Raw genomic sequence first — 13,696 nt, 5'->3', positions numbered from 1 at the left:
GGAGGTGGCTGCAGCCAGGCGCCTTAAGAACCTTAAGAACCCTGCCTTGCGCCTCCCTTTCGGTCTGACTTGCCTGCCGGTCAGGCCAGCCGGCCACACCTCTCCAAGGGCCGCGGGCTGCACTTGAGCCGCACGACCTGCGACCGGACTCCGGTCGGCCAGGGCCGGCAGCCCGGCGGCCGCCCGACGCCGCCCAGCCTCCGCACACCGCCAAGCCCGGCCAGAACCCGCCTGGCCCGGCCCGGGGCCCCGGAGGGCTTCCTGGACCCCGAGTGGCCGGCTGGCCGTGCATGCCTGGGCCTGGGGTTGGGGTGAGGGGCGCGGAGGTCTCGGCGCCCTCCCGCCCTGGGCCTCTCCAGGCCCGCCCCCTGTCGGCGCCCGCGCCCACCCCCCGCCCCACTGGCCATCCAGGCTCAGGGCCACGTGGCCCCGGAGGTGTCTGATTCGGGCCCGCCGCGGACCGCGGCCCTCGGTCCTCTGAGCCTCCCGCGGCGTAGGCATAGCGCAGCCGGGGCCCTGAGCGCCCATCCTGCCCGGCACCTGCCCGGGGCCCAAACCCACCGCGAGCCCCCGGCGCCGTCCACCCGAGCGCCTCAGCCCCGCCCCTTCGCCCCACCGCGGCCCCCCTTGTCCCCACGCCGCCCGCCAAGCACGGGACCTTCCTGAGGGCCTTCAGACTCTTCCTTAAAGAGTTCTACGTGAATTGAAGACAGGATCTACTGGATGGTAACCAACTGCTAAAACAGACAGACAACAGTTACTTTGATCCTTCTTGCCTTACTGTGAGCTGTGACGGTAGGGAACCTCATGGCTGCTGAACTCAACGCTTTCATTCATTCTCTTGTTTCAAAACAGGGACTCACTGAGCTGCATGGGAGATGAATTCTGTCATTAGAAACGTTGCCACCAGGCTTAAGAAATATATTTATAACTCATTTCTTTCAGGAAACAGGTTTCAAGATCTCCATCAGAAGTCTTTTATTAAGATAAATCACAGCTTTGTCAGGTTCTCCAGAAGTACTCTTATTTTTAACTCCCAAGGAGAAGCGCAATAATAGAACTAAATGAACCTAGTAGGTTATTTTCTCTCTAATGGCACCTGTCTTTATTCATAGGAGTCCGGTCTACGTATTTCCTGGGCTTCCCTGGTGGCTCAGGTGGTGAAGAATCTGTCTGCAATGCAGGAGCCCTGGGTTCCACGGCTGGGTTGAGACGATCGCCTGGAGAAGGGAATGGCGACCTCTTCCAGTATTCTCGCCTAGAGAATTCCACGGACAGGGGAACTTGGAAGGCTACATAGTCCATGGAGTCACAAAGACTCGGACACAACTGAGCAACTAATACACGTATTTTTTACTATTTGCTTCGAAGAAGCAATCGTTCATAGCCTTTTATAGCACTTTCTAAAGAACGTGTGGTGCCTTTTTCTTTGTTGTAAGCTGCACTAGGTCTTGGTTGCCACACATGGGATCTTTAATTGTGGCGTGCAAACTCTTACTTGCAGTGTATGGGATCTAGTTCACTGGCCAGAGATGGAACCCAGGCCCCTGCATTGGGAGCAGCCACTGGATGCCCAGGGAAGCCCTCTAAAGAACTCTTCAAGTGCAACTTTCTGGATGTTCGCAGCAGCTCCGGGCAGTCCTAGTGATGATACTGTTCTGCACTCTCGAGCCCGTGTCCTCCCCGAGGGACACAGGGGCCAAGCGAGCAGATAGATGCCACCCCAGCGTCAGACCGCAGGGCCAGACTGGCTGTGTAAACTCCCTTCCAGTGATGTCCTCTTTTTACCGTTCCTCTGGTAAATTCAGTACTGTTTTCCTTGGAGCATGTGTTTAAAAAGGAAATCCTAGATGTGTTCCAACATTACTGCCCACTTTGAGGTGGACTGATATCTACCTAGGACTTGTTTATTAAACCCACCTGCCTGAGTACTGTGACTTGACTGGAGTTTTCTTGAAGTCACTCCTGAAGCATTGTGATGGTTTTGTCTGACATTAATAGATTTTTAAAAATGATACGTGTTGGCGTATGGCTATGAAGAAAGGGGAGAATCTGTTGCTATTGCAAACCAATTATGGAGGCAACTTAAAAAGGAAATCTGAATTGTAACTGTGTTTCTATTTATGTAAAATACGGTCCTTACCTTGCAGTCTGTAGTTGATGCGCACAGACACAGCAGTGGCTCGCGGGTTGCTCTTCTGCCATCTTCCTGTCCTCCTTCAGTCCCTGCATGTGTATAGGAACTTCAGTGAGATAATGGGGCATTTAACAGAGATTGCTCTGCGCAACACTGTCTTTAGTGTTTCTATTTTAAATTTGCTAGGCTGTTAATTTATATGCAAATAAAAGACACAATAAGAGAGTTCTGTGCTTATTGTGTATACGTAACCTGAAAGTAAATGCAGGATATTGATCCCAGAGGGAAAATAAGTTAGAGCGTCTGTGTTCAAAGATTTTTGAAAGTTCTTATTTCAGGCTGAACCGTTGTTGGTGACCCGTGAAAGTCGCTCAGTCATGTCTGACTCTGCGAACGCAGGGACTATACAGTCCATGGAATTCTCCAGGCCCGAATACTAGAGTGGGTAGCCGTTCCCTTCTCCAGGGGGTCTCTGCAACCCAGGGATCGAACCCAGGTCTCCTGCATGCCAGGTGGATTCTTCACCAGCTGAGCCACCAGGGAAGCCTGAACACTTATCAGCAGTTAAGGATTTCACAAATGCTAGATTGGAAAGATAAAATAATAATTCTGCTACATTAAAACAGATTTTCTTAAGTTCAAATTTTTTCAATGCAGTTGTAGGGAAGAAGTCTTTCCCCCTTATGGACATATCAGTATGTTAATGCCTAAGAAGTCCTTTTTCGAAAAGTTACAAAAAAGACAAAAGGCGGAAAATTATGCCAATAAGGCACCACATGATGATGCAAAAAGATGGATACAGACAAGGAAAGAAGGAATAAAAACTAAGCATTATGCTAATGGGAAACCATCATGCAAGTTAATTCGGGGGGGCGGGGGGAACCTAATGGAAAACACTTGCTTCTATGCCATAAACCATCTTCGAATTCAGGTTTCATTGGATTTTTCACGATAAACGTTTCATCACCTATACGTTGGCTTGTCGTCTACTTTGTGCAAAAGCCTGGAGCTCCTAACTACTAGGGGGTCTCCCATCCAAGTACTAACTAACCCTGCTTAGTTTCCCAGATCAGAAGACATCTGGCCCGTTCAGGGTGGTATGATCTCATCAGAGGGAGGCGGCTGGCGCCAGGCGCCTTCAAAGCCCTGCGCTGCGCCTCCCTCTCGCTCTGACGTGCCGGTCGAGCCGGCCCGGGCCGCACCTTTCCACGGGGCGCGCGCTGCACTTGAGCCGCACGACCAGCGACCGAACTCGGGCCGGCCAGGCCCGGCAGCCCGGCCGACGCCGCCCCGTCCCCGCACACCGCCACCCTGGCAAGCCTGGCCCGGCCCGGGGGCCCGGAGGGTTGCCGGGACCACGAGCGGCCGGTTAGGCGTGCAGGCCTGGGCTGCGGGTTGGCGTGAGGGGCGCGGAGGTCTGGGCGCCCACCCACCCTGGGCCTCTCCAGGCCCGCCCCCCGCTCGGGTCCCCCACCCACCCCTCCGGATCGCTGCTCAGGCCCAAGTGGCCCCAGAGGTGTCTGGCTTGCGGGCGGGCCGGCCGCCGCCGGCGACTGGAGCGCGGCAGCCCCGCCCCTTCGCCCGACCGCGGCCCCCCCTTGTCCCCACGCCGCCCGCCAAGCACAGGACCTTCCTGAGAGAGCGGACGAGCGACAGGCAGGGGCACGGACACGGACACACACACAGACACTCGCACGCACTCAGGCCAAGGGAGACAGCCGGCCGGCGCAAGCTCCTCAGCCAGAGCCAGACCCACAGCGCCTGTGAGAGGCCGGGGGTCAGGAGACTCAGAGGCAGAAAGAGATGAAGGTTCAGAGACAGACTCCCAGACGGCCAGAGGGAGATGAAGACAGACACACGCGCGGACACACACACACACACACACACACACACACACACACACAGGTGGAGACAGACAGAGGGAGACAGACACGGGAGAGAGGATGGCATCCGATCCGAGACAGACACACTGGCACAACTGTGACCACCCCAGAGAGAGGCCCTGCGGAAGAAGCCGCTTCCCCAAGGGAGGGGGCGTTCCCTTGGGGCGGCCCAGGCTGGACGCGGTGCCCCGGGGCTGGCAGTCCCCCGTGGGGTCCCCAAGACTTCCTCGCAGCCGAAGTCTCAAAGGTCCCCTTCAGCTTGGCTCCCTAAGGCAAGACCCAGCCCCCGCCCCCAGACCAGAGGGTGAGTGTGTGAGAGTGTGTGTGTGAGGGTGTCGGTGGGCGAGGCTGTGGTCAGGCCGACCGGGGTGCATACCCACGATGGACGGGGGAGGGTGTGGAGGCGTGGGGGTGGGGCTGGGGGTGGGGAACCTGTGTGGTCCTCTTGCTGTCTCTCTCTCCCTCTTTCTTCTTCTTCTTTTTTTTAAAGGTAAGATGTTTTTATTGAAATATTGGGACTATTCTCTGTACAGCAGCAGTCTCACTGAGAGGCAGTTTTGCCTCCCAAGTAACATTTGACAATGTTTGAAGACATTCTTGATTGTTAAATCTTGGGGAGGGGTGGTATGAGTATCTCCTGGGTAAAAGACACAAATGAAAAATACTTCGGTTCAATTCTAAACACAGAGAATGTGCCAAATTCTCAAGAAACATTGTTCATACACTTCATTGACTTAATTTCCAAGGTCCTTATGCCTAGAGTAAGTAATCCAGAAACCACACCGTTTCTCGCCTAGCTTTACGCGGGACACGTGGGAGAACAAAAAGTAAGGTTTCACTCCATTCAATGACCTTAGTTTTCTCAGATGCAGTTTTCATAAGCTCACAAACTCCCGACCCACTCACCCTCCCCTGGGGTTGCAAATCTCTCCTTGGAGAAGCCAAAACAAAGAAAGCCCAATCCCGCAGGGTGATCAGCGAAGTGCTGAGGAAACCCTCCCTCGGGGTTTCAAGGCGCTGCTCCCGCAGAGGGCCTGCCCACCTAATCACTGCCGGGCAAATGAAGGAGTCCAACCTGCTCGAGAAACGCTCACTCAAGGGAGGCTTTGACCGCCAGAGCCCCGGGCCCAGACCCCACAGAGAGCAATCCCTCCTCAGAGCCTCAGGGGCCAGGCCTCGGGGCCCGCTCCCCCAGGGCAGAAGGCGCGCGCTAGGGCGCGAGACTGGGGCGCCGAGAGGGCCTGGGACGCCCCGCGCACCCGCCCACCCGCCCTCCCAGAGTGGAGGAGGAGCCCGCCGGTCTCCGGCCTCCACCACCCCGGCCCCCGACTTACCGCGGTGCGCTGGGGGAGGGGAAGTGTCAGGAGTGAGGGGCTAGGCCGCACCACCACCCGCCGCTCAGAGAGCAGCGCGCGGCCGCCACGAAACCGTCGCCGCCGCCGTCTCCAGCACCGATACCGACCGCCGCCGCTCCGGGCGCAGCGCGTAGGGGGCCCGACTGCGTCGCACGCCGCCCGCCCGCCTTCAGAGGCTCGCTGCGCGGGCTCCGCCCTCGCTGTCTGTGCATTGGCTGACTCCGCCACCACTCTATCTACATCCGCCCTGTTCTTCACTGGACCACGGGGCTTTTGAAACCGAACGTGAGGGTTGTGAGGGTTGTCTCTGCCAGACTAGGACTCTCTCCCCTCTTTCTGAGTCTCCCTTCCCTGTGCTTTGCAGCTCTTCACCTGTCCGGGGCGGGGTGTGTCTGTGTGTTTCTGTGTGTGTCTTCGTGTGTCTCTGTCTCTGTGTGTGTGTGTGAGTGTGTGTGTGTGTGTGTGTGTGTGTGTGTGTGTGTGTGTGTGCACGCGCGCGAACGGTCGCCTGGGAGTACTGGGCTGGGGCTCGGGCTGGGGCAGCCCCCGGGATTGCCTGAGGCATGCCAAGGGAGCCCCAGATGGAGACCCGACTGTCATCTGGTTTCCTGGAAGCCAAATCCGGAGGCAACCCAGGCCTGCGGCGGGAGACGGGGCCCCGGCCACCCACCGGGGGAGGGGCTGGGGCTGCGGGGACCCAAGAGTTGGGCCGCTGCTGTCTTCGAGGGACGCCGGCAGGCCGGCTGGCCGGCCGGCTGGAAGGCAGGCGACGGCTCTGAGCGCGCCGGGTGCGAGGGTCCAGGGGCAGGTGGGGCTCGGGGCGGCCAACCGCGCCTGGGGGGGGGCAGGGCTAAAGGAGAGGGGAGGCAAGAAGCCTACAGCACCCGGTATTCCCAGGCGGTCTCCCACCCAAGTACTAACCAGGCCAGACCCTGCTTCGCTTCCCAGATCAGACAAGATCCGGCGTGTTCAGGGTGATATGGCCCTAGTCGGGGCTGGCTGCAGCCTGGCGCGTTTAGAACCTTAAGAACCCTGCGTTGCGCCTCCCTTTCGGTCTGACTTGCCTGCCGGTCAGGCCAGCCGGCCACACCTCTCCAAGGGCCGCGGGCTGCACTTGAGCCGCACGACCTGCGACCGGACTCCGGTCGGCCAGGGCCGGCAGCCCGACGGCCGTCCGAGGCCGCCCCGCCTCCACAGACCGCCAACCCCGGCCACAACCCGCCTGGCCCAGCCAGGGTTTGCTTAAATACAGCAAAACTCTACACATTTTCATATCTCTTAGAATCTGTCTGAGGTAAAGCTTGGCCTAATACATGAGGTATTTTAAAGTGTATCTGTGAAATGCAAACCAGAGCATCTCCAAATCTTCCGAATAGTATTGCCTATCAAAAGTGAAAGCGAATCTCTCTCAGTAGTGTCTGACTCCTTGTGACCCCCATGTCCTATAGAGGACATGGAATTCTCCAGGCCAGAACACTGCCGTGGGTAGCCCTTCCCTTCTCCAGGGGATCTTCCCAACCCAGGGATCAAACCCAGGTCTCCTGCGTTGCAGGCGGATTCTTTAACAGCTGAGCCACAAGGGAAGCCCAAGAATACTGGAGTGGGTAGCCTATCCCTTCTCCAGGGGATCTTCCTGACCCAGGAATCGAACCGGGGTCTCCTGCATTGTAGGCAGATTCTTTACCAACTGAGCTATCAGGGAAACCATTATTGGCTATTGGTGATGTGCAAAATAGTTATTCCAGCATGGTTTAAATCAATATGATTTCCCGTTCTTGCTTTTGAGCTACATGTAATACCCTCTAGAGGGACTTCTCTGGCAATCCAGTGGCTAGGATTCTGAGCTTCCATTGTAGTGGGGCAGAGGTTAATTCCTGCTCAGGGAACTCAGATCCCACATGCCAGATAAACTATAAGACTCTCTGAAATGCAGTAATTTTACTTAAAAATGGTAGTTCTTATTCAGAAGTTAATCAAATTAAATCTGGAAGGAATTTGATCCGAAAACTGTTATAAGATTTTTAAAACAAAAAGTGCCTATTTACCTATTGCAATCATTGTCTATGCCTATCTGCTTTGGGAGAAAGAAAAGTACAGTTGAATTATTAAGTCATGCAACAAAAATAAAAGATTTTGATTCTCCTGAATTTTCTTTTTCATTCAAAAATAGCTCCAGGCTTCTTTTCTTCCCAAGTGTCTTCTTTTATCCTTGAAACTCTCAAGCTAAAACTTAGTAATTCTAAATTTGTGTGTTTATGGGAGAGGATTCTCTACATTTTAACAGAAGGTAGAGAACTTTATAGGCTGACCAAAACACAAACTTATGCTTTATGGAGAATCTGGATGATTTTGATTTTAATGTCTCTATCATTCACAGAGATGTTTCAAAACAGCCTAAATACTTCATTGCCTAAGTGTATGAAGAAATTTGAGTAGATCACCCTATCTTGGATTTGAGTCTAGTCCTCAGAAGGGAAAATCCCTTCAAGATTATTTGTTGTTTACACAGAAAAGCAGCCCAGCCAAAAACTGCTGGACATGACAGAACCTGATCAACTTTTAAGTGAAGGGATGGTTCTGTTTTGAACTCACGGATTATTCTGAAAGGCACGCATTTCTCTTGATGGGATTAACTAGCAAAGACTAGTTCCTCCAAGAAAACTTCTTTTAGCAGGGAAAGTTGATTTGATGACAGACTGGCCAATCTTGACGGTTTGATAAATTTTGCTTTTGGAATATGATGTGACAGAAGAATACTGACAAGTAAAGCTACACCATCTGCTGCAAAGCCTGCCTCGCCCACCTCAACCCCTACTATAACCAGGCTCTCTCCAGAACAACACAGGACCTTGTATTTGCTCTGGATTGTGCCACACATACCACCATGACTTACTGGTGATGCTCAGACATGTTGACAACTTCTGCAAGAGACGGGCCACGCCCTGTGCATCTCTGTGGTCCTGGTGACCAGTCTGACTCATGATGTGCTCAGGCGTCTGCATCCTGGGCTCCGAATTCAAGGATTCAACCAAATGCAGATCCAAACTGTTTGGGGGAAAGTTCCATAAAGTTCCCAAAGGTAAACTAGAATTCCCTCACTCCAGCAGTCACTGACACAGCACGTCTGTCACATGAGGCGTTATAAGTCCCTGAGGTGATTAAAAGTGCACAGGAGGGCAGGGTGGGGTGTTCTATGCAAGAACTGTGTCATTTTATTTAAGGGACTTCAACACCTTTTTTGCATCAATGCTCCCTCATGCCCCCCTCCCTGCAGATATCCAGGGATGACTACATAGCTGTTGCTCAGTTGCTAAACCGTCCCCGCCTCTCTGCGACCCATGGACTGCAGTATATCAGGCTTCCTTCACTATCAACCTGAGTTTGCTTACACTCATGTCCACTGAGTCAGTGATACCATCCAACCATCTCATCCTATGTCGCCCTCTTCTCCTCTTGCCCTCAGTTTTTCCTACCATCAGGGTCTTTTCCAAAGAGTCAGCTCTTCACATCAAGGGGTCAAAGTACTGGAGCTTCAGCTTCAGCATCAGTCCTTCCAATGAACATTCAGGGTTGATTTCCCTTATGATTGACTGGTTTGATCTCCTTGCATTTCAAGGGATTTTCAAGAGTCTTCTCTAGCACTACAATTCAAAAGCTTCAATTCTTTAGCATTCAGCTTTCTTTACGGTCCATCTCTCACATCCATACAGGACTACTAGAAAAACCATTGCTTTGACTAGATGGACCTTTGTTGGCAAAGTCATGTCTCTGCTTTTTAATATGCTGTCAAGGTTTGTCACAGCTTTACTTCCAAGGACAGTTTACTATTCATCAGTACACTAAGACCAACTGCTTCTTCTAGCCCATAATGTCAGTTTTCTCCTTGCAAACTTGTGCAAATCTTGTAAAACAAGAGTCAGTTATTTTCTACCTGTTAAGGCCCCAAATTCTTTTTCTCATCGGCAACCATCAACTATGTCAGACTAGTGACTGCCAATCTGTACAAGAACCTAAAGGTCATCTGGATAATTCTGACTCTGTTTGGCAAACAAAGTGAAGTTAGTCTCAAGGGTTCTTCGCTGGTCCATCAGTTTAAAGTCAGGCTTTCAAAAGGACGAGTATTAGGGATTTATTCATCCACACTTTCAATCAAAGGCCGACTGATTACTGTACACCAGATACTGGAGATGAAAATATATATACTGGGCTTCACATTCAAGGAAAATCCCACCACACAACATTCCATGCTGCTCATAACACCATTCTTATTTGCTCAAACCTGCTACAGCGATCTTCCACTGCTTTTAAAACTGTATGTAACTCTTTCTATATATGAAGGAGGTGCTAGTGAGCTCACTATCACTCCACAGTTCCTGCCAAAATAGGTTCTTTTCACCAAACATATGGACAATGCAATCACACATTCACATATCAGTTAACCACATAAAAGAATTTCCAAGTTTCAAACATTCGAATAACAAGCCCTTCCTCTCCCAGCCTCACAAGACCAAATTGTTTCCGTCTCCAGCACAGGGACTGCGTACCCCTTCCCACTCCCACCCCAATTATCTACAGGTTTCTACCAGAATTTCCTTTTCCCATGATTCCCCGTCTGCCTAAAAATGAAGTAGACCCAGTGCTGCTCAGTTAGAGGCTCTCACTCACCGCTCACGAGTGTCACTAGTGTTCGCCTCGCTCCTCCCTGAGACTCACGGCACCTAACACCCCAGACAGAGCTCTTACCCACCCGCTGGCCAGAGCAGAGGGCATTCCTGGCTGCCACGGGTCACCACGTATTTTGACCTCCATGGGCCGAAACCAACATACCCTGCAACTGATGGCTGCTCCTCCAGCTCCTGAGAGAAACTGTAGCTCCCAGAGAGGAGAGGCTTGGGAGCAGGTGACGCAGAGGGAGGGGAGGCTGTCGAGAGAGACCGTGGGCTTTTCTGTGGCCAAGTCTGTTGACAGTGCTCAACCAGTGTTTCTCAAGTGGGGTTCCAGGGTCCTGAGATTCATTAAGAATTGCTGGGTGGTACATACTATAGTAATAAGGGGGTTCCAACATAGCTCAGTGGGAAAGAATCGCCTGTAATGCAGGAGACATGGGTTCAATCCCTGGGTTGGGAGGATCCCCTGGAGAAGAAAATGGCAACTCGCCCTAGTATCCTAGCCTGGTGAATCCCACGGACAGAGGAGCCTGGCAGGTGGGGTAGCAAGAGAGTCAGACACGACTTAGTGACTAGACAACGCCACGCTAAATAAATACTTCCAGAAGTTATGCTGTTGAAAGAGCTATGTCATTTTGACAGCAATTCTCATAATCAACTGACTATAAAACAAGTGTGCGTGTCAGAAAGAGACAGAGCGGATGTGATACAAACGCTCCTGAAGAGCCAGGGTTCCCAGGGACGCAGGTGGAAACACTGTGCGAGCCAGACTTTCACCAGCTCCCTCACTCAGCCTCGACCGTCCCCGCAGTATTTTATACTCAATCTCATCTGCAGACCTTTGCCTTGATCCTCAAAGGGCATCAACTCTCGCCCTCGTGTCTGCCGCATGGCATTGCTTCCTGTCATCACAGCATCACACCCTCTGTCCCTGGACTTCCCCTCACCCCCAGTGACCGCCTCCAGCCCCCCTCACCTGACCCGCACCCACCCAACCACCCGGGACAAATGTCTTCAGCCTGTGTTTCTGTGATCAGCTCTGGTTTTCCCTCCACATCCACACAGGCAACTACTCCCTAGACATTTTCATCTGGACACTGCAGAAGCATCTTGGACCAAAACACTCTAAAGATACATCTTGCTCATGTCTTCTTCAGTGGTCCTGATGACAGTAAAGCAGGAACGAGTCACCCAGCTGGGAGCTGATGGCCGGCCGAGTCTCGGAACTGCTCACCATCCTCCACCCCCACTGCTCTGCCCTCTCCATCCCCACGTGTGGAGCTTCCGTCTGTCCACGACGCGGGGGTCCGCCTGGTCCCCATCATATCCAAGGCTCGGATACCTGTCCTAAATGGTGGGCCGCTCGACTGTAAAGGTGTGGATCTGCGCCTGTGCTCCCATCGTCCCCACTCATACCTGTGTCACAGTATCCTGTGGACGATATCACTATCCTCACTCTTGGACCCACACAGAGACCCTGGGCACCTGCTAAGCTCCCAGGGCCTGGCCCCCTTCCCTGACCCCTTGTCTGTGTCCTGCCCGCTCCCGCTGAGCAAGTCTGCCCTCACCAGCTTCCCTTTGGTTCCTCATCCACAAACGCCGCATCCTTTATCTAGAACATCCCCCACACCTCTCACCCTGGCCACACCTACAGCCACCTGGCTTCAGCTCCAGCCTCTCTGCTCTGGGGAGGCCTCCTTCACCCTCCACCAGCCGCATCCCCCTGTATCACGGCAGCACTGGAGGAATGCACGTTTCCTTCAAGCACACGTCACAGCCGTGAACAGATACACGAGGCCCAGTACCGAGCAGAAAGAAACCGACGTAAGCACATGGATAACGTCAATTTTCTCCTCACTGAAATAAAGCAGATGGTTACTAAACACGAGATGTAGTAGTAATAAAAGAGTGGCGCTTACTATACGTGTAAATCACTGTGAACTCACTCTTTTCTTTCTAACCTCCTGTCTCCTTGTTCAGTCTCTTTTCTCTTCTTTACACAATGGAAACAGTGACCACCAGGAGTGGAGGCAGTGGCTGTCTGATTCTGGGGAAGCACAGGTCACAGGCCGCGGAGACGTCGGTCAGGAACGCAGCCCTGCGCTGGATGCGGGCTGAGGGAGCCTGCCCTGGCCTCCGGGGCAGCGTTCCCGTCTCTGCCCCTGTGCTCCCCTGACAGCACCAGCGGCACGGCCCTCTCCCTGTGATTTACCTGCACGCCTCCCCTCTCTCCGCTCCCCTCAGCTCCTCCTCCTGTCCTGCCTGAGCTCCAGACTTCCTTCTCCCTCCTTCACAGGCCTCTCTCTCCTTCTCCAGCTCAGAATCTCAGAGGCAAACTGACTTCCCTCACCGAGTGCTTGGTGTTGGAATCCCCATCATCTGGCTTTTGTTCTCCCACTAAGCTCAGAAATGACCTTCTGGAGCCAAGAGTCTCACCTATAGGAGAACAAGAGCTGCTGTCTGTTGCGCCCTTAGGAACAGGCAGGCGCCTGCAAGGTGTCCTGTGTGTACCGTGTCACGGAGCCCTGACAGACAGGCGTCATCACCAAGAGGCTCACCCCCAGTGTATGAAGAAAACGCAGATCTCGGGCCTCGTCCAGTGAGGTCCAGGCCCTCACCCATCACCTCCTGACGTCAAGGGCCAACACCAATGTCTCTCCACAGGAGCTCTACTGAGCCCCAGGCTAACTAACAAAGGGGTCTGGGGCCTTAGACACCAGCACATACAGGAAAACTATGAAAAATGCAGGGAAGGGGACCAGGCAGGAACGTCACAACCTGAGGACTGATGTAAGCTCCTGGGTTTTCTTTCTTTCTTCATCCCTGATGGGGTGCTAGAGAGGCCTGGGCCCAGGACCAGCTCTACACAAAGGACTGGGGAAAGGATGTCTGGTAGGAAAACACCTCATTTTTAATACTTGTTGACCAACCAAAAATGAAAAGAAAACTGACCCCTCTTGGAGTCAGTGTGGCCAAGTGGAGAACCGAACATTCCCCCCGACCTGCAGGGATGTGCTAAAGCTGGTTGGCAGGAGGATGTGCTGCCCAGAAACCCACTGCCCCAACCTTCTCCCTGGTGTCTGAGCAGGGGGCAGATGGCACTCCTAACCCCCACCCCAGCAGCAACAAGGCAGAATGAGGTGGCGCAGAGGAGTGACAGTGAGCCTACTATCTAACAAGAAAATGGGCAAAAGACAGAGACTTCACTGAGAGAACACACAGAAGATAAACACATGCTAAGATGGTCATTTTCTCCAGTGGTCATGCATGGATGTGAGACTTGGACTAGAAAGAAAGCCGAGCGCAGAAGAATTGATGCTTTTGAACTGTGGTGTTGGAGAAGATTCTTGAGAGTCCCTTGGACTGTGAGGAGATCCAACCAGTCCATCTTAAAGGAGATCAGTCCTGGGTGTTCATTGGAAGGACTGATGCTGAAGCTGAAACTCCAATAGTTTGGCCACCTGATGTGAAGAGCTGACTCATTGGAAAAGACGCTGATGCTGTGAAAGACTGGGGGCAGGAGGAGAAGGGGACGACAGAGGATGAGATGGTTGGATGGCATCACCGACTCAATGGACATGGGTTTGGGTGGACTCTGGGAGTTGGTGATGGACAGAGAGGCCAGGCGTGCTGCAGTTCATGGGGTCGCAAAGA

The 13,696-nt window shown here is 53.2% G+C and overlaps 1 pseudogene; it reads right to left on the bottom strand.

Moving 5' to 3' along the window:
- Window positions 1-6,247: 6,247 nt before the first annotated feature.
- On the bottom strand, window positions 6,248-6,366 carry LOC122688784 (annotated as a pseudogene).
- Between the last annotated feature and the right edge of the window lie 7,330 nt (window positions 6,367-13,696).

This window comes from Cervus elaphus, chromosome 33 (assembly GCF_910594005.1).
Source record: "Cervus elaphus chromosome 33, mCerEla1.1, whole genome shotgun sequence".
In the NCBI taxonomy this organism is placed as follows: domain Eukaryota; kingdom Metazoa; phylum Chordata; class Mammalia; order Artiodactyla; family Cervidae; genus Cervus; species Cervus elaphus.
The sequence above is the reverse complement of the archived record's forward strand: the minus strand, read 5'-3'. Positions and strand labels throughout refer to the sequence as shown.